This window comes from Bos grunniens, chromosome 5 (assembly GCF_055505025.1).
Source record: "Bos grunniens cultivar Pamir isolate PY7600 chromosome 5, Bosgru_T2T1.0, whole genome shotgun sequence".
Lineage (NCBI taxonomy): Eukaryota > Metazoa > Chordata > Mammalia > Artiodactyla > Bovidae > Bos > Bos grunniens.
Window position 1 is genome coordinate 15,793,413 of NC_141169.1, and position 22,401 is coordinate 15,815,813.

The 22,401-nt window shown below is 36.4% G+C and overlaps 1 long non-coding RNA gene across 1 annotated transcript in view; it reads left to right on the top strand.

Annotated features, from left to right (window-relative positions):
* Positions 1-15,001, top strand: part of LOC147371347 (uncharacterized) — a 36,254-nt gene extending 21,253 nt beyond the window's left edge. Inside the window, exon 4 of the long non-coding RNA XR_015164772.1 lies at positions 13,895-15,001. This is a non-coding gene — a long non-coding RNA (uncharacterized LOC147371347). The remainder of the gene's footprint in view (positions 1-13,894) is intronic.
* Positions 15,002-22,401: the final 7,400 nt, after the last annotated feature.

Sequence of the window (22,401 nt, forward strand, 5' to 3'; positions counted from 1 at the left end):
TGGAAGTTCACGGTTCACGTATTGCTGAAGCCTGGCTTGGAGAATTTGAAGCATTACTTTACTAGTGTGTGAGATGAGTGCAATTGTGCGGTAGTTTGAGCATTCTTTGGCATTGCCTTTCTTTGGGATTGGAATGAAAACTGACCTCTGACCTTTTCCAAGTCCTGTGGCCACTGCTGAGTTTTCCAAATTTGCTGGCATATTGAGTGCAGCACTTTCACAGCATCATCTTTCAGGATTTGAAATAGCTCCACTGGAATTCCATCACCTCCACCAGCTTTATTCGTAGTGATGTTTCCTAAGGCCCACTTGACTTCACATTCCAGGATGTCTGGCTCTAGGTCAGTGATCACACTATCGTGCTTATCTGGGTCATGAAAATCTTTTTTGTACAGTTCTTCTGTGTATTCTTGCCATCTCTTCTTAATATCTTCTGCTTCTGTTAGTTCCCTACCATTTCTGTCCTTTATTGAGCCCATCTTTGCATGAAATGTTCCCTTGGTATCACTAATTTTCTTGAAGAGATCTCTGGTCTTTCCCATTCTATTATTTTCCTCTATTTCTTTGCATTGATTGCTGAAAAAGGCTTTCTTATCTCTCCTTGCTATCCTTTGGAACTCTGCATTCAAATGGGAATATCTTTCCTTTTCTCCTTTGGTTTTCGCTTCCCTTCTATTCACAGCTATTTGTAAGGCCTCCTCAGACAGCCATTTTGCGTTTTTGCATTTCTTTTTCTTGGAGATGGTCTACTATCAGTCCATCTTAATTTATGCTTTGCTCTGCCACTTTAGTGAACCCTAGGTTTATTTATTTATTTATTTATTTTTTAAAATATAAATTTATTTATTTTAATTGGAGGTTAATTTATTTGTTTTTTAAATTTTTATTGGAGTGTAGTCAATTTAAAATGTGTTGAACATCTTTTCATGTGCCTACTGGCCATCTGTAAGTTTTCTTCAGAGAAATGTCTGTTTAGGTCTTCTGTCCATTTTTTGAGTGGGTTGTTTGTTTTGATGCTGTTTCATGTCTTGAGCTGTTTTTAAATTTTGGAGACTAACATTGCTAATTATTATTAGAGAAATGCAAATCCAAACTACAATGAGATATCACCTTACACCAGCCTGAATGGCTATCATCAAAAAAATCCACCAGCAATGAATGCTAGAGAGGGTATGGAGAGAAAGGGACCCTCCTTCACTATCGGTGGGAATGTAAATTGAGCAGCCACTACAGAGAACAGCATGAAGATTCCTTAAAAAACTAAAAATAGAGAGAGATACTGGAATCCCACTCCTGGGGAAATGTCTGGAGAAAAACATCTGAGAGGATATGTGCACCACAATATTCATTGCAGCACTGTTTACAATAGCCTAGACAAGGAAGCAACATAAATACTCATTGACAGAGGAGCAGATAAATTGTGGTACATATATACAATAGAATATTACTCAGCTATTAAAAAGAATGACATAAAGCCATTTGCAGCACCCTGGATGGACATAGAGAGAGTCATACTGAGTGAAGTAAGGCAGAGAAGGAGAAATATATGACATCCTTTATATGTAGAATCTAAGGAGGGTTCAGGATGGGGAACACATGTATACCTGTGGTGGATTCATTTAGATATTTGGCAAAACCAATACAATATTGTAAGTTTAAAAATAAAATTAAAAAAAATCAAATGATACAAATGAAGTTATAAAACAGAAAGAGATTCACAGAGAATGAACTTATGGTTGCTGAGGGGAAGGGATAGTTAGGGAGTTTGGGATGGACAGGTACACACTGCTATATTTAAAATGGATAGCCAATGAGGACCTACCATATAGTACAAGGAACTCTGCTCAATATTATGTGGCAGCCTGGATGGGACAGCCTGGATGGGACAGTGTTTTGGGGGAAGAATGGATATGTGTATATATATGGTTGAGTCCCTTTGCTGTTCACCTGAAATTGTCACAACATTGTTAATTGGCTATACCCAATAATAAATAAAAAGTTCAAAGGAAAACAAAAAAGAAAATAAAATACTGTGTTAGTTTCTGTTGTTCAGCAAGATGAACAGTTATATGAATCAGTTATACATACACATATATCCACTCTTTTTTTAGAGTATTTTCCCATATAAATCATTACAAAGTTTTGAGAAGAGTTCCCTGTGCTATACTTATAGGCTTTTTTTTTTTTTTTCATCTACTCTATATTCTATTCATATTGTTTGTATGTTGCCCTGCTTGACCAATATTCATCAGGGGAACAAGCATATCTTTGGATGTTTCTATTTTTAGTGCTTGGCATAGAGCTAAAATCTAAATCTTTCTTAAACAAAATAATGAATGAATGCTCATTTATTTAGAACTATGATGTAATGGGGGCTTCCAAATTTGGCCTTGGAATACGGAATGAAGCAGGGCAAAGACTAATAGAGTTTTGCCAAGAAAATGCACTGCTCATAGCAAACACCCTCTTCCAACAACACAAGAGAAGACTCTACACATGGACATCACCAGATGGTCAACACTGAAATCAGATTGATTATATTCTTTGCAGCCAAAGATGGAGAAGCTCTATACAGTCAGCAAAAACAAGACCAGGAGCTGACTGTGGCTCAGATCATGAACCCCTTATTGCCAAATTCAGACTTAAATTGAAGAAAGTAGAGAAAACCACTATCCCATTCAGGTATGACCTAAATCAAATCCCTTATGATTATACAGTGGAAGTAAGAAATAGATTTAAGGGACTAGATCTGATAGATAGAGTCCCTGATGAACTATGGACTGAGGTTCGTGACATTGTAGAGGAGACAGGGATCAAGATCATCCGCATGGAAAAGAAATGCAAAAAAGCAAAATGGCTGTCTGGTGAGGCCTTACAAATAGCTGTGAAAAGAAGAGAAGTGAAAAGCAAAGGAGAAAAGGAAAGATATAAGCATCTGAATGCAGAGTTCCAAAGAATAGCAAAAAGAGATAAGAAAGCCTTCCTCAGCGAGCAATGCAAAGAAATAGAGGAAAACAACACAATGGGAAAGACGAGAGATCTCTTCAAGAAAATTAGAGATACCAAGGGAACATTTCATGCAAAGATGGGCTCGATAAAGGACAGAAATGGTATGGACCTAACAGAAGCATAAGATATTAAGAAGAAGTGGCAAGAATACACAGAACTGTACAAAAAAGATCTTCATGACCCACGATGATCAAGATGGTGTGATCACTGACCTAGAGCCAGACATCCTGGAATGTGAAGTCAAGTGGGCGTTAGGAAGCATCACTAGGAAGAAAGCTAGTGGAGGTGATGGAATTCCAGTTGAGCTATTTCAAATCTTGAAAGATGATGCTGTGAAAGTGCTGCACTCAATATGCCAGCAAATTTGGAAAACTCAGCAGTGGCCACAGGACTGGAAAAGGTCAGTTTTCATTCCAATCCCAAAGAAAGGCAATGCCAAAGAATGCTCAAACTACCACACAATTGCACTCATCTCACACGCTAGTAAAGTAATGCTCAAAATTCTCCAACCCAGGCTTCAGCAATACGTGAACTGTGAACTTCCGGATGTTCAAGCTGGTTTTAGAAAAGGCAGAGGAACCAGAGACCAAATTGCCAACATCCGCTGGATCATCAAAAATGCAAGAGAGTTCCAGAAAAACATCTATTTCTACTTTATTGACTATGCCAAAGCCATTGACTGTGTGGATCACAATAAACTGTGAAAAATTCTGAAAGAGATGGTAATACCATCTCTGGTACTTGACCTGACTCTTGAGAAATCTGTATGCAGGTCAGGAAGCAACAGTTAGAACTGGACATGGAACAACAGACTGGTTCCAAATAGGAAAAGGAGTACATCAAGACTGTATATTGTCACCCTGCTTATTTAACTTATATGCAGAGTACATCATGAGAAATGCTGGGCTGGAAGAAGCACAAGCTGGAATCAAGATTGCCTGGAGAAATACCAATAATCTTAGATATGCAGATGACACCACCCTTATGGCAGAAAGTGAAGAGGAACTAAAAAGCCTCTTGATGAAGGTAAAAGAGGAGAGTGAAAAAGATGGCTTAAAACTCAACATTTAGAAAATGAAGATCATGGCATCCGGTCCCATCACTTCATGGGAAATAAATGGGGAAACAGTGTCAGACTTTATTTTTTGGGCTCAAAAATAACTGCAGATGGTGACTGCAGCCATGAAATTAAAAGACGCTTACTCCTTGGAAGGAAAGTTATGACCAACCTAGATAGCACATTCAAAAGCAGAGACATTACTTTGCCAACAAAGGTCTGTCTGTCTAGTCAAGGCTATGGTTTTTCCAGTGGTCATGTATGTATGTGAGAGTTGGACTGTGAAGAAAGCTGAGTGTCGAAGAATTGATGCTTTTGAACTGTGGTGTTGGAGAAGACTCTTGAGAGTCCCTTGGACTGCAAGGAGATCCAACCAATCAATTCTGGAGGAGATCAGCCCTGGGATTTCTTTGGAAGGAATGATGCTGAAGCTGAAACTCCAGTACTTTGGCCACCTCATGAGAAGAGTTGACTCATTGGAAAAGACTCTGATGCTGGGAGGGATTGGGGGCAGGAGGAGAAGGGGACGACAGAGGATGAGATGGCTGGATGGCATCACCGACTCGATGGACGTGAGTTTGAGTGAACTCTGGGAATTGGTGATGGACAGGGAGGCCTGGCGTGCTGCGATTCATGGGGTCGCAAAGAGTTGGACACGACTGAGTGACTGAACTGAAGAGATTTTGCCTAAGATATACATACTTGATGTAATACAAAGCCTAAAATTTCATGGTCATCATATTGCATTTATTAAACAGAGTCTTGAACAGATGGAAGAAAAATAAATGTTGCTCTTGTTCCGGTATATTTAAAATTATTAGTAAAACTTTCGTGAGTGTGGATGCACAGAGGTGAGCTCGTGTGTCTAAAATATTGTGTTAGGTTTAAACTCCATACTCAATTTAGAAAAATTTTACATAAATTGTTGCAGGAAGTTTCCAGGTCTAATTTAACCCCTTTCTGTCTAAATAGACTTCTTCTCACCAATCTTATATCCTTTCATGAGGCCAATTAGAAGCCACTTTAAATTGTTTTCTTAGAGAATTAAGAATCTATGATAGACACTCTCTTACTAACCCTGCTAGGGAATTCAAGAATTTTAGGACTGTTGAGCCTAGCATTAGGTGAAAGACAAATATTTGACTCCCTCCTCTTTGCCAGGGTGTCCAGGACAATATGATGAGCCTCTCACATTAGATAAGATATAAGTTAAAGCCTACAGTTTTTCTGGTTAGTCAGCATCCCATTGACTGTTAACCTTTTAAGAAAATGAAAGTGGTAGGAACCTTTGAAGCTATGACCTGCTATTTTGAAAAACACTGGGATTAAAGAATAATAATTTCTTCTGAGTTCTGGCTGTGCCAAGGGATTCATTAATTCAATCAGTATAAGCATTAAATTCAAATCATTCTGGGAAAAATCATCAGTTAATTCAACAATAATTTATTTTACTTCAAATTTAGACACGACTATAAAGTTATACTCAGAGTAGCAATTCTGAAAATTGACTAAATGATAGGTTTGATTGGACTTGACAATCAATTACAGCTCTCTGAAAGCAGAATTGTATATTTTTCTCTGGTGAATTACTGCCTGAGATTGAAGAGTCAATTTTCCAGGTTTTAAATGCTATCGACATCTATTTATAGATAAATAAAAAATTATGCACAACTACTTGGAGAATTCCGTGGACAGAGGAGCCTGGCAGGCTACAGTCCATGGGGTCATCAAGAGTTGGATGTGACTGAGCAACTGTCACTCACACACACACACACCCCTTAATTACAAATACTAATTTAAAAGTATAATTCATTTTGTATATTACTCAAATCAGAAATAGTTTTTTTCTGAAATCATTTTATCATTCAGTTACTATATTAGAATTTAGTTTTGTTTTGTTTTTTGATCTATGCTTCAGTTCTTTATTGAATTACACACACACACTTCGGAATCAAGAACTGCCCTGAGGCTTTGTATTATCGTTCTGTGATTTTTTTTTAAACATATTGGATATAAAAAAATAAATAACCAAAGCTTCCATTGGTATATAAATTTACCATTTATATAACTTTTAATTCACGAAACAACTTTATGGGATACGTGCTACTATGTATATTTTATAAATGAAAAATCAGAGGTTCATGGAGTTTAAAGATAACATCACTTAGTTTCATCTGGGTAGAAAATATAGAGAGTGAGAAGACCCACGACTCTTTCCATTATGCCATACTGCATGGCATATTGATTATTACTAAAAACAGTCGCTGAGAAGTCCCAGATAAATCTGGTTAAAAGTTACTCAGCTGAGTAACTGAAAAAATATTTCATGGAATTTGGTAGAATGTCCAAGATCAGTTAGCAGACTTCTAAGGAAGACCAGGGAATAAGGATTTGTAATAGCAAATGTCAGAACTTAGTATGAATCTATAGTAAATAAGATGGTATAGTAGTGATTCATGCAGAGAAAGAAAAAAGTGGCTAAGAGATTTCTTTGTAAGATCTCAGAAAGACACCCTGTGACTGTGCTTCCCACAGTTTATTGCTTAGAGTGACATTTTTGAAACTTTCATTCATTACTGGTTCAATCATTACCCTAGTTCAAGGGCTGACTCACACTCCTACACATTATCTTTTTCTAATTACCTTAAGTAAAAAGGGAACTACCTTCTCTGCACTTCTGTGACACCTCCTTGTGCTTAGCAGCTCAGTTGTGTCTGACTCTTTGTGACCCCATGGACTGTAGCTCTCCAGTCTCTTCTGTCCATGGGATTTTTCAGGCACGCATAATGGAGTGGGCTGCATTCCCTTCATCAAACCCACAGCTCCTTTGTTCTCATGCATTGCATGTGGATTGTTTATCTGCTCAGCCAACAGGAAAGCCCCCTTACCTAGTCTTTAAAAGAGCAGATCTTCTGTAGAAGAATGCCCACAATATTTAAGCTTCAATTTAAGTAAATCACCACAAAAATGTAGTATTCTAAGGTTGCTGCCTTGGTTGAACATTTTACTAATATGCCATATTAATATTTAGAATAGAGTTTATCAAACCTTGCTCTTTAAGGTATTAATAGGTGCTTTTAGAAAGAAAGAAAAAGAGGAAACTAAATTTGGATACATTGGGCACATGCTGTCAAATATTATCTACCTATTGGTTACTTACAGCAATAACTAGCCTACAGAATTCTTTGAAATACCTGGAAGTAAAGAATTCCTCAATTGTTTAAGCTAGTCTTTTCCACATGCTTTTTTGCCAACACAACATACTTTTCTTCCAAAATTCTTAAATTTCATTGCATTTACAGTAGAAAATTTTTACGATGCTTTCCATCATTCTTCTTAAAATTTAGTGTAATTTTTGTATAAATATCCATATGGTTAAAACATCAGAACAGTACAGAAATAATACAATTTTATTTATCTTTTCCATCTGTTTCTGTCCATTGCTGTCATGATTAGCCGCTTTTTAAGGTTCTTGCGGAGTCTTTAGGGTTTTCTATGTAGAGGATCATGTCATCTGCAAATAGTGAGAGTTTTACTTCTTCTTTTCCAATTTGGATTCCTTTTATTTCTTTTTCTGCTCTGATTGCTGTGGCCAAAACTTCCAAAACTATGTTGAATAGTAATGGTGAAAGTGGGCACCCTTGTCTTGTTCCTGACTTTAGAGGAAATGCTTTCAATTTTTCACCATTGAGGATAATGTTTGCTGTGGGTTTGTCATATATAGCTTTTATTATGTTGAGGTATGTTCCTTCTATTCCTGCTTTCTGGAGAGTTCTTATCATAAATGGGTGTTGAATTTTGTCAAAGGCTTTCTCTGCGTCTATTGAGATAATCATATGGTTTTTGTTTTTCAATTTGTTAATGTGGTGTATTACATTGATCCTCTACATAGAAAACCCTAAAGACTCCACCAGAAAATTACTAGAACTAATCAATGATTATAGTAAAGTTGCAGGATATAAAATCAACACACAGAAATCCCTTGCATTCCTATACACTAATAATGAGAAAACAGAAAGAGAAATTAAGGAAACAATTCCATTCACCATTGCAACGAAAAGAATAAAATACTTAGGAATATATCTACCTAAAGAAACTAAAGACCTATATATAGAAAACTATAAAACACTGGTGAAAGAAATCAAAGAGGACACTAATAGATGGAGAAATATACCATGTTCATGGATTGGAAGAATCAATATAGTGAAAATGAGTATACTACCCAAAGCAATTTATAGATTCAATGCAATCCCTATCAAGCTACCAACAGTATTCTTCACGGAGCTAGAACAAATAATTTCACAATTTGTATGGAAATACAAAAAACCTCGAATAGCCAAAGTGATCTTGAGAAAGAAAAATGGAACTGGAGGAATCAACCTACCTGACTTCAGGCTCTACTACAAAGCCACAGTTATCAAGACAGTATGGTACTGGCACAAAGACAGAAATATTGATCAATGGATTAAAATAGAAAGCCCAGAGATAAATCCATGCACATATGGACACCTTATCTTTGACAAAGGAGGCAAGAATATACAATGGATTAAAGACAATCTCTTTAACAAGTGGTGCTGGGAAATCTGGTCAACCACTTGTAAAAGAATGAAACTAGAACACTTTCTAACACCATATACAAAAATAAACTCAAAATGGATTAAAGATCTCAATGTAAGACCAGAAACTATAAAACTCCTAGAGGAGAACATAGGCAAAACACTCTCTGACATACATCACAGCAGGATCCTCTATGACCCACCTCCCAGAATATTGGAAATAAAAGCAAAAATAAACAAATGGGACCTAATTAAACTTAAAAGCTTCTGCACATCAAAGGAAACTATTAGCAAGGTGAAAAGACAGCCTTCAGAATGGGAGAAAATAATAGCAAATGAAGCAACCGACAAACAACTAATCTCAAAAATATACAAGCAACTCCTACAGCTCAACTCTAGAAAAATAAATGACCCAATCAAAAAATGGGCCAAAGATCTAAATAGACATTTCTCCAAAGAAGACATACGGATGGCTAACAAACACATGAAAAGATGCTCAACATCACTCATTATCAGAGAAATGCAAATCAAAACCACTATGAGATACCATTTCACACCAGTCAGAATGGCTGTGATCCAAAAGTCTACAAATAATAAATGCTGGAGAGGGTGTGGAGAAAAGGGAACCCTCTTACACTGTTGGTGGGAATGCAAACTAGTACAGCCACTATGGAGAACAGTGTGGAGATTCCTTAAAAAACTGGAAATAGAACTGCCTTATGATCCAGCAATCCCACTGCTGGGCATACACACTGAGGAAACCAGAAGGGAAAGAGACACGTGTACCCCAATGTTCATCGCAGCACTGTTTATAATAGCCAGGACATGGAAACAACCTAGATGTCCATCAGCAGATGAATGGATAAGAAATCAGTGGTACATATACACAATGGAGTATTACTCAGCCATTAAAAAGAATACATTTGAATCAGTTCTAATGAGGTGGATGAAACTGGATCCTATTATACAGAGTGAAGTAAGCCAGAAGTACAAACACCAATACAGTATACTAACGCATATATATGGAATTTAGAAAGATGGTAACGATAACCCTGTATACGAGACAGCAAAAGAGACACTGATGTATAGAACAGTCTTATGGACTCTGTGGGAGAGGGAGAGGGTGGGAAGATTTGGGAGAATGGCATTGAAACATGTGAAATGTCATGTATGAAACGAGATGCCAGTCCAGGTTCAATGCACGATGCTGGATGCTTGGGGCTGGTGCACTGGGACGACCCAGAGGGATGGTATGGGGAGGGAGGAGGGAGGAGGGTTCAGGATGGGGAACACATGTATAATTTTTTTAAATTAAAATTGAAAAAAAAAAAAAGGAAAAAAAAATAAAAGTTAGGATTCTAGCCCCCCCCAAAAAACAAAACAACAAAAAAAAAGATTCTTGCATGTGCTGCCAGTGTTTCTTCAAACACAAGGCAATTAAAACACAGACATATATTTTATCTTTTTAAAATTAAAGTTAGCACAATATATTACATTTGTTCTATAATTAATTTTTTCACTTAAATATATCATGGAGTTCTTTCTACATTAGTATATAAAGGGCTTCTTTATTCTTTTTACAGTTGTATAATGTTCCATTGAATGAGCATGTAGTAGCTTATTTCATCACTTCTCTAAATATCGGTAAAGATACTGTTTTAAAACTTAACGCTATTACAAAAAAAATGCCATAATGAATAAACTTGTGCATCATTTCATATGGGTGCTAGTATATCTGTAGGATAAATTCCAAAGATTAGTAGGTCAAAGAGTGCATACATTTGTAACTATTAGAAGTTATTACCAACTTACTCCTCATAAAAATCTCATTCTCCTCTCCCACAACCTGTTTCACTGTAGACTTGACAACAGAAAGTGCTTTCAAACTTTGAATTCTGTTATAGTTGGAAAATGAGAATTAATATTTTCTCTTACTATTATTTAGGTAGAGCATTATTTCACGTGTTTAAGGATCACGTGTATTAATTTTTTCAGGAAATATCAATTCACATCCTCAGTCTATTTTCTTTTTGAGATTTATTATTAATGAGATAGTATTTATGAGATGAGTCCTTTGTGTAATGTGAGCTCCAATTATACTCTCTGCTTGACATTTATCTCCTGATTTTGCTTCTGATAATTTTTTTTTTTTACCATGTAGAAATTCTTAATATGTCTTTACTCAAAAATGTTTAATTTTCTTTCTTTCATTTTGTTGTTGCTTGTTTGTTTCAGAATATTTTTTTCTGGAAGATTGTCTTTTCCTAAATGATCACAAGATCTTCCATTCCACACACTCTTCTTACAACATGACTGTATTAGTTTGCTAGGGCAGCTATAATAAAGTACCACAGGCTGGGTGGCTTCAACAAGTAGAAATTTATTGTTTTACAATTCTGGAGGCTAGAAGTTAGACGGTGTTGGCAGGATAGATCTCTTCTAAGGCCCCTCTCCTTGGCTTGTAGACGGCTGTATTCTTTCTCTCTCTTCAGATGGTCTTTGTCCTAATCTCCTCTTCTTATAAGGAGGCCACTTATATTGGTTTAGTGCCTACCTCTATGACTCATTTAACCTCAGTTTCTTCTTATAAAGGACATATCTCCAAACACAGTCATATTCTGAGATACTGAGGATTAGTGAATTGAAGGTGGGGGGACATGGTTCAACTTATGACTGTGAGTTTGACATTCCCTACACCCAAGATTATAAAACTGGCTTAAAACTCAACATTCAAAACACTAAGATCATGGCATCCGGTCCCATCACTTCATGGCAAATAGAAGGGAAAAAAGCGGAAGCAGTGACATATTTTATTTTCTTGGGCTCCAAAATCACTGCAGACAGTGACTGCAGCCATGAAATGAAAAGATGCTTGCTCCTGGGAAAAAAAGCTATGACAAACCTAGACAGTGTATTAAAAAGCAGAGACATCACATTGCTAATAAAGGTCCATCTAGTCAAAGCTATTTTTTTCCCCTAGAGAATTTTATTCTAGTGAATTTTCCTCACGTTTAATTTTAACTTTTTTATAACTTTAACTTTTTCTTTAACTTTGTATTTTTTAAAATTACCATTTAACATTTATATTTAAAAGAGATGGATTTATCTGGTTAACTATGAGCAGATGATTTCTATGTGTGTGTGTTTGTGGTGGTGGTGGGTTGTTGCTGGAATGGGAATGCAAGGAAAGGGCCAGAATAGCTTTCAAATTTACAGTCTTGGATCCTTGTCCCTTTAAGTATTACAGGATTCTTTCTGTAACTCATTTAAAATCTATGGTCTCTGTATAATTTTTCTTATTTCACTGGTTTGTTGTAAAGAAAAAATCAAGCACAGTTCTGCTTAAATAATGAACATACAGAGTATGGAAATTCTCTTTCTAGCTTTTCTCTGACCTGATTTGACTGTTCTATAGAAGTTAGAAAATGGATGGCTTCTCTTGCTGCATACATATAAACACAGAAAGCAAATACATGTTGCAGTTTGAATAGCTAAAACCTTGCCTCAATAATTCTGTGCACTTTTCTTGGCCTCAACCTCATTGACTTGAACAGAAAGCAGATAGCAATTTTGTCTTGCTCCATAAGAAAAATTCTATTTGTTAATCTTAAAGAATGGAAATTTACAGATGCTCGAAGAGAGATGGAGGAATATCATCTTAAAAATATCAGTCATCAGAGATAGCACAAACAAGACCTTTGGCTTTAAGTAATGAACAATTCTTTTGATGTTGAGCCCTTTTAGGGAAGAGTTATTGATCACGTGTTGTCTTTTTACTATGACAGCTTAGTGGACAATATTAGTACAGTTATCATGAGATTAAAGATTACACATTTTTGACTAATGTATGAAATCATTAATCATTCAAATGTATCCCTGAAGTTAAAAACATATTTGCATACATTTAATGGATAAAAGGATTTTTTAATATTTGATGTTCAAATAGCTTAGTTACACCAATAAAAATAAAGGAAATATTAATTAAAACTGTAAATTTTAAAATACATGTAAACATAAAATCAACTTGTACACTATAGTGGAAAAAGTTACTTTTCTTTATTGAAAAATAGATTTTGAAATCTCTCTAACTTCATTCTAGCTCACATATATGATCATGTGAAAATATTTTATGTACCTGTTTAGTTCATCATGTAGAAGTGTGTCATCTTGATATATTAAGAAATAAGACATTTGTTAATAAACTTTATTAATAATCTATACACACTTTTAGGAAATATCTTCCAGTGTACACTTTAGAAAATTTGGGTAATTTATGAAATTGAACTTGGCAGCTCACAAGACAGAATGAAAGCCAAAATTTATGTTCTCTGGCTACCGTATTTCAGTAACTTGCTTAAGAAATAGCTATTTTATTTAAATAATTTTTCAAGGAGACAAACTTAAAATCTAATTTCATTGTCATTTGTTGGAAATAGAAACATAAATATTTGTCCAAACATAAAGTGGATTTATTTTTGCCTTTTGAAACTGAGGTTAAAAGCTTGATGAAAATGAACTTCCTCTTTAAAGATTTATAATTCTTCATTTTTTTTTCCATGGGAACAGAAATGCTGAAATATCATTTTCCCTTTAAGAGTACAATATTTGTGTTTCAGAGCTACACCAAACTAAAGCCATCTGGGAATTTGCCATTCCTCACTGAGTGGCGATGGTGACCCACAGCTCTTATTGTTTTGGCACTTAGGCTTATCTCAACAACTGCTGCATGAATGTCATTCATTTGCCCCTGTGATTTTTATCCATATTATTTGCAATTCGTTTTCTATAAGTCTATCTTCTGATCCAACAATAAGATCTTGACCATGTGTAATTTTTTTTTAAAACTTATCTCAATTCCTAATATGGTGCCAATCACACAATATACACGAATAGTTACCTGTGGATTCCATAGAAAGTGATGCTGACCTGTAAGACTTAGATTTCAGCTGCTAAGTCTAATAAAGAGCATTTAAAAACATTTTATTTTAAAATTCTTATTGTGTATTGGTGAAACTACACAGCACATTATTGCAAAAATCCATGTTCTTGTTTTACAGGTTTTCTCCAATTTGTGCTTAGTCTAGGCCTAGATACCCCAGAGAGATGACTAGTCAGAAAGAGAGTGGTTCTTCATGGAAGTCCAGTCACTTAGAAATGATAGACTAAAATAGTAGTCAAATAAATAAGAGTTAAACATTGTGATAAGTGCTCAGTTCAGTTCAGTTCAGTCGCTCAGTCATGTCCGACTCTTTGTGACCCCATGAATTTGCAGCACACCAGGCCTCCCTGTCCATCACCAACTCCCGGAGTTCACTCAGACTCACGTCCATCGAGTCAGTGATGCCATCCAGCTATCACGGAATAAATTGAGAACCAAGATAGAAAGTAACAGAAGACCTACTGTTGACTGGGTAGTCAGAGAAGTTTTCTCAGAGGTGGAAATTAAAAGTGAAAGATGAAGAATGAGGAACTAGCCAAGTGAACAGACAGAGCAGAGGTACATCGTGAATTGCAAGTTTCAAGATGGCATATGTCTTGAATATTCCGTTTGTGTTTACTTCTACTAATAAAAAGATAATCATTTATATAATGTTATTTACCACTTATTTTGTGCCAAGCACTGTTCTAGTTCCTTTATTTGAATAGTTTCATTTAAAATTCAAAACCTATTGGGGATATTATTGGTGGGTTACTACTACAATTTTTATTTTACAATTTGAGAAAGCTATAGTCCAGAAAGAGTAAATACCTTGCTCAAATTAATTTCAGTTAGTTACTTCATAATGGGGCAGCAGTAACGAAAATTTTTTGATCAATTTATGTGAGAAAATAATTATTTTTTCTTTTATATAGGATTTTTGTTTGCTGTATGAACCTTAGTTATCTTAAAGTAAATTGCACATCAACATTTGACTATCCTAAATTCATCAATGCAATTTATATACTTATAATCACACAAGATAAAAAATCTTGGAATTGAAGTCATCTTTAACTCTATGCATTGCCTCCTACTACAGATCCAGTCAATAGCCAAGATATATTGGTTTTACTTCCCTGTAGTCTTTAACCTTAGTATCTTCCTTTTTATTCCTATTGTCTCCACTATAGTTACTTTCTCATAATAATTTTTAACCACTCTAAAAACTTCCTAATTAGTGTTCTGTTTTTCAATTTGTCCCCAGGTTAATTCATCAGTAACAATGCTTTCAGACAAATCTTGAAGCATAGCCACTATCACGCAATTCACAATTTCAAAACTCTTCTAAAACTCTATCTTACCTATTGGACTACATCCTTGTCTCTTCAGTTTGACATTCAAGACCTTCTACAAGTTTTGTGGCCAATAGAGAAAGCTTATTCCAACTCCAAAGAGTGAATGTTAATCTTTCAACAATTTTCTTAGTAAATTGTCAAACAGCCATTAAAAATAAATTATATAAACTTATAATTAAAAGTCTTATTAAAAACAAAGGTAATAAATACTAAAAATTCATCACATCTTAATCATTTTACTGTGTATGTAACCTTAGTTATCTTAAAGTAAATTACACATAAACATTTGACTATCCTAAATTCATCAATGCAATTTACATACTTATAATCACACAAGATAAAAAATCTTGGAATTGAAGTCATCTTTACCTCTACGCATTGCCTCCTACTACAGATCCAATCAATAGCCAAGATATATTGGTTTTACTTCCATGTAGTCTTTAACCTCAGTGTCTTCCTTTTTACTTTTTACTGTGCATGCAAGAATATGACCTTGGTAGATTGAAATCACCATTGTGGGAATATTTACACCCTGAAAATTGGAAAACAGTACAAAGCAGGGGTCAAAATGTATAGTTTTGTTGATTGTCTAGAGCCAAGGTCAGCAAAGTATAGGCTGTGGACCAGCTTTCTGGTTTTGTGTTAGATTTGGGCCTTGCTTGTTCCTCTGTGTATTGTCTATGACTGCTGTTGCACTGAAATGGAGACTGGTTTTGACAGAGATGGTTGGCTCCCAAGCATAAAGTATTTACTCTCTGGCCCTTTAAGAAAATCAGGGATTGGCCATTGAAGCTGAAAAGCAGATGAAGCTAGTAGGGAAGAAGATGGGTCTGGCTCTACCTCCTAATACTATCAGTTTGGGAATTAAAATTTTGACACAGGAATGTTGTGGAGACATGCACACTCAGAGCATAGCATTCATCGATTTCTCTCTTATCTGACTTCCAAGTTGAAGATCCAAGTTGGTTTCCATCTCAAGTAGGTAATATTCCCTCAAAACAAAAGCAGAGAGTTTCTTTATCAGAACTTCAGTGTGTTTCACTTCTCCTGTAACCTTCCTAAATCTTACGTGTACAATGGCACCCCACTCCAGTACTTTTGCCTGGAAAATCCCATGGACGGAGGAGCCTGGTAGGCTGCAGTCCATGGGGTCGCTGAGGGTTGGACACGACAGAGCGACTTCACCTTCACTTTTCACTTTCATGCATTGGAGAAGGAAATGGCAACCCACTCCAGTGTTCTTGCCTGGAGAATCCCAGGGACAGGGGAGCCTGGTGGGCTGCCATCTCTGGGGTCACACAGAGTCGGACACAAATGAAGTGATTTAGCAGCAACTGGAGGTAGGTTTCTTGAAGAAAGGAATTATGTCTACCTTATCTTCAAGAAACACAGAGTATTTCCAAAGCACTTAGGATAGAGCCTTGCACTCAGATGCTGAAAATAGCATTTCAAGAATGAATAAATTTCTCGTAAGTCTCCGTATTCCCTACAGTGCTTAATGGTGCTGAACACATTGTATTCACTCAATAAATAGTTGTTGATTGATATGTTAATGAAACATGAAAGTTGAAGAGTATTTGCAAATTAGACTTATATTTTATTGAAATGTAATAAAACTATCTTCGGTTTCTAAGTATTTTAATGCTTTCAACTGTTGTTTCATCTTTCCGTCACAGCCAAATTTTTATGCAATGTCATGAGGCTGTTGTCTGATCAAGTTTATAAGACACTTAAAAATGCTCAGGCCCATAGCAATGCCAGGATCTAGGGAATCTGCAGTCATTTATGATTAACGATGCTCTGTGTTTTATGAGGGATTATTAAAAACAGAAGCCTATGACTTCACTGTTTCTGACAATAACTTTGAACACAGGGTCAGTCCTTCAATTTTAATATTTCTTTGTGAGATTAAAAGAAAGTAAAAACAATAGCATTGGGAGCTTTACCCAGATGTGACAGAATAGGAGACACAAGTTTTCAATCTGCTTCTTCCAATGAAATGCCACCTCATTCATAGAATATTGATGATGAGCAAATGTTACTGAGGAGCCAATCTAGTCATCAGAAAAACATAGAGTTCAGGACTTTCTAAGGCATCACATGGTCAATTCATAGAAGATGTTAACCAAAAGACTTGAGAGCAACTTAAGACCTGACTCATAACGAATGTAGTTTAATATTTGCATTTCCCTTCGGATGAGTAATTGGAACAAGAATTATCAAGTTGAAAAATATCAAAGTACTTGAGGTTCTATCAAAAACGTAAGCAAGTAATGAATGTTTCCTGAAGAAAAATATCATACAACATACGGACCATTTTTATTCAATTACTGAAAAATAATAAGCATGTGAGTCAGCAAATAAAAGGAACAGAAACAATACAATAGTTTGCTTTTAAATGGAAATTCCAGGTTCAAGAACATACATAGTTCTCCTGCTATCTTCTTATTCACTAAATATGAATAAGTAAATGTTAGTCACTCAGTTGTGTCTGATTCTTTGAAACACCATGGACTGTAGCCCACAAGGCTTCATAACTTGCCTATAATTATCTATGATAGGTTATTTGGTTGTAATTATTAATATTTGAAAAAAATGCATGCTTTTACAAAAATAAATTTAAACTTTCAATTCTGCTTACTGGCGAAACTTCACAATCCATAGGAAGTAAAAACTAACTTAGAAGAATTAGTGCAGCATTCAAAACTCATCTTGGAACTGAATAATTTCTCTCCTAGCATCTTAGAAACATTCTCTAATTGTCAGGTAACGTGATGACCATATTCAGAGGAGCTGCCTGGTGTGTAACTTTTCACGTGTTACAAGCACCTCACTGGTTGCTAGGCCACAGTCTGACCTTAAATTTGTATGAAAAATTAAGTGGAAGACCAAGGATTGAGTTGTGGTTTTTCTCAGTTTAATATGAATGCCCTGGAGTCTGGCAGGGGAAGAAAAAACCAGCTGCTTGATAGGAATTGTCACTTTCCAGTCCTTCAGTGAAACAGCACTAAAAAGGATTTAGTTGGAGCCAGCTTTCAGGCAATCCTTCTTCCTGAAAATGTGATGATGTGAGGATAGACAGGCCTAAGGACAAAATAAACGAAAAAATTTCTTCCTCACTTTATTACTACAACTTAACTTCTAGGGTTTTTTTTTCTTCTCTTTCTTTTTAAATGGCTTCACTTGTCCTCTTTGCTTCAAAGCAGTAAAATGACGTGTCAAAGCTACACAGTTAAATTAAAGTCCTGGGCCATAAGAACAAAGATCCCACCATGTCATACTTTCAGTCGTTACAATAAACCCAGTTTAAGATAAACAGGCAATATCGGAATAAAGAGTGCTCAGTCATAATCGTGGAATTTCAAACCTTCTTTTCTATTAACCTGAACAGGATTTGTGAATTAGAGGGTGTTGTAACATGTGCTGAAATAAAACTCTTTGCAGTTAATGTCACAAAGGAAGTGAGTTATAGGTTTTGTAATAAGACACCTTTCTCTTTAAGTCATAAGTTATGATGTTGCTTTCTACTACTGGAAAAGCAGTCCTCAATTTGTGGATTTTTTTTTTTGGTTGTTGTTTATTTTAATTATATGACCTATCCTTGTATCCATACCTTCAGTATTTGACCAATAATTTTCAAAATACTGTACATTGTAACTAGACCAAAGTGTTCTGGATGTGGATATCTAAAAATGTTGGTTAAGCTCCAAGAACTGGAAAATACAAGTAATTGGCTCAAAGAGATTGTTGTATTTCTTCTTTGCATTTTGTGGGTCAAAAATGTTTGAAACAAATAAAAGAAATGTAAAATATTTTGCTGTATTTTGAAATTGTCCCAGACCTACAAAGTGAATCCACAACATACTTTGTCCTCTCCCACTACAAAGGAATGTGGTTTTTAAAAAGTCCCTCTGCCCTCCTGGCTTTCATTCACTCACTTCTTTATAGTAAATGTTTATCGAGCACCTAGCATGCTGAAGCATTATGCTAGGTCCTGAAGATGTAGTAGTAAAGCAGGCATGAACCCGTTCTCATGAAGCTTACACATCTAGTGATGTGAAATGGATTATAAACAAGCATATTAGAAATAATGAAAAACATTAGGAAATGATATGTCTCCCTGTGGAGGTGAGTTTTTAGTTGAGATCTGAATGACCATATGTAGCAGATTGTCTGTATAGAAAATTCCAGGCAGAGAGTGCAGAAGCTCTGAGGGAATAAACTTGATGCGTGAGAAGCTGAAATAAAGATACTCATGGCTAGATTCTAGTGTGAGGGGGCAGAAGAGGTGTGAGAAGGCCATTTTTTGGGGGGAGGGAAGGGCTGTGCTGTGTGGCATGTGGGAGTCTTAGTTCCTCAACCAGGGGTCAAACCTGCAGTGGAAGTGAAGATCTTCGTCACTGGAACACCAAGGAAGTCCCAGAGGTGTGACAGGAGATGGGAAAAAATAGTGGGGCTAGATCCTATACTGCCTCACAGGCAGGGCATGGAGGTTGGAGTTTCTTTAACTGTGATGGAAAGCCATTAGAAGATTTTAACTCGGGAGTAATATAATTTGACTTATGATTTTAAAAAGATCCCTCTATCTGTTCTTGAAGAGAACATATTGTAAGGGAACAACACTTGAGGTTGACTTCTAATCATTCTTACAGCTGTAGGGGAGACTATGTCAGACAACCTTGAATAGGAAAGTGGTTTGTGTATCTAATGGAATGCTGATAAACTTCTGTTTTTCTTTTTTTTGTAATCTGTCTTTCATGTGTGCTGTGAACACTGCCTTGCCTCCAGTCCCTGAGATGCTATTTCCCCCCTATTCCCTAATCTTCTGTATCTACAAGCTATATATATCTCCTTTATGAAATCTTCCTTTATCATAATCAATATTTATGGAAATAAATACGCCTTCAATAACAAATCTTAACTTGAATGAGATGGTCGGATGGCATCATCCACACGGTGGACATGAGTTTGAGCAAGCTCCGGGAGATGGTGAAGGGCGGGGAGGCCTGGTGTGCTGCAGTCCATGATGGCGAACAGTAGGACATGAGTCAGTGACTGAACAACAACAATAGTAATAACAAAACTAGAGGAAGAACTATTAGCCATAATGCTATTATAATAATAATTGGAGCAGATTCAATTCATCTTAACAAAAGGATGAAGCAAAGTAGAATGTTCTCTTTTACAAATAATAAAAGGAAGTCTCCAGTGGAGTCAATAAGTTGACCAACTGCTAAGTAGGGAAGCCCAAGATCTGAACCACAGCCTTTCTAACAAAAAAGTTTCTATCTCTTTTACTATTCTAAACTGTCCTTTTAGCCATGAATTTATTCTTTTTGCCAGTTACTAGGGATCTTTGCAGACATCAACATCAAAAACAAGAATACTCCTGTATATGCTTGCAAGGACAGACAGAAGTATCAATAGGTAAATGTTATTATTGTAACCAGTGATGACATCCTCATCTTAAAAAATGCAATAAAATATGAACATGAAATATCAGACCTTGTTTCAAGAGACCAGGAAAGAAAGAAACACAGCGTGATGCTTAATAATATGCCGTTGTGTTCCTATTCATGTGTACCATGGATCGTTTCAGTCAGTTCAGTCACTCAGTGGTGTCCAACTATTTGCAACCCCCTGGACTGCATCATACCAGGCTTCCCTGTCCTTTACCAACTCCTGAAGCTTGCTCAAACTCATGTCCATTGAGTTGGTGATGCCATCCAACCATCTCATCCTCTGTTGACCCTTCTCCTCCTGCCTTCAGTCTTTCCCAGCATCAGGGTCTTTTCCAATGAGTCAGTTTGTCACATCAGGTGGCCAAAGTATTGGGGTTTCAGATTCAGCATCGGTCCTTCCAATGAATATTCAGGACTGATATCCTTTAGGATGGACTGGTTGGATCTCCTTGCAGTCCAAAGGATTCTCAAGAGTCTTCTAAAACACCACAGTTCAAAAGCATCAATTATTCAGTGCTCAGCTTTCTTTATAGTCCAACTCTTACATCCATACATGACTACTGGAAAAACCATAGCTTTGACTAGATGGACTTTTGTTGACAAAGTAATGTCTTTGCTTTTTAATAGGCTGTCTAGGTTGGTCATAGGTTTTCTTCCAAGGAGCAAGTGTCTTTTAATTTCATGGCTGCAATCACCATCTGCAGTGATTTTGGAGCCCAAGAAAATAAAGTCTCTCACTGTTTCCATTGTTTCCCCATGTATTTGCCATGAAGTGATGGGACCAGATGCCATGATCTTAGTTTTCTGAATGTTGAGTTTTAAGCCTCTTTCACTCTCCTCTTTCATTTTCATCAAGAGGCTCTTCAGTTCTTCTTCACTTTCTGCCATAAGGGTGGTGTCATCTGCATATCTGAGGTTATTGATATTTCTTCCAGAAATCTTGATTCCAGCTTGTGCTTCATCCAACCTTGCAATTCGCATGATATATTCTGCATATAATTTAAATAAGCAGGGTGACAATATACAACCTTGACAAACTCCTTTCCCTATTTGGAACCAGTCTGTTCCATGTCCAGTTCTAACTGTTGCTTCCTGACCTGCATACAGATTTTTCAGGAAGCAGGTAATGTGGTCTGGTATTCCCATCTCTTGAAGAATTTTCCCCAGTTTGTTGTGATCCACACAGTCAAAGGCTTTGGCATAGTCAATAAAGCAAAAGTAGATGTTTTTCTGGAACTGTCTATCATTTTTGATGATCCAACCAATGTTGGCAATTTGATCTCTGGTTCCTCTGCCTTTTCTAAATCCAGCTTGAACATCTGGAAGTTCGTGGTTCATGTACTGTTGAAGCCTGGCTTGGAGAATTTTGAGCATTACTTTGACAGCATGTGAGATGAGTGCAATTGTGCAGTACTTTAAACATTCTTTGGGATTGGAATGAAAACTGACCTTTTCCAGTCCTGTGGCCACTGCTGAGTTTTCCAAATTTGCTGGCCTATTGAGTGCAGTACTTTCACAGCATCATCTTTCAGGATTTGAAATAGCTCAACTGGAATTCCATCACCTCCAGTAGCTTTGTTCATAGTGATACTTCCTACGAACTTGGAGGCCTTGAAGTCAAGGCCCACTTGACTTCACATTCCAGGATGTTTGCCTCTAGGTGAGTGATCACACCGTCATAGTTATCTGGGTCATGAAGATCTTTTTTGTATAGTTCTTTTGTGTATTCTTGCCACCTTTTCTTAATATCTTCTGCTTCTGTTATATCCATACCATTTCTGTCCTTTATGGTGCCCATCTTTGCATGAAATGTTCGGTTGGTATCACTAATTTTCTTGAAGAGATCTCTAGTCTTTCCCTTCCCATTCTATTGTTTTCATCTATTTCTTTCCATTGATCACTGAGGAAGGCTTTCTTATCTCTCTGTGCTAAAGGCTGTCTTATCTCTCCCTGCTGTTCTTTGGAACTCTTCATTCAAATGGGTATATCTTTCCTTTTCTCCTTTGCCTTTTGCTTCTCTTCTCATGTACCATGGATGCTACAT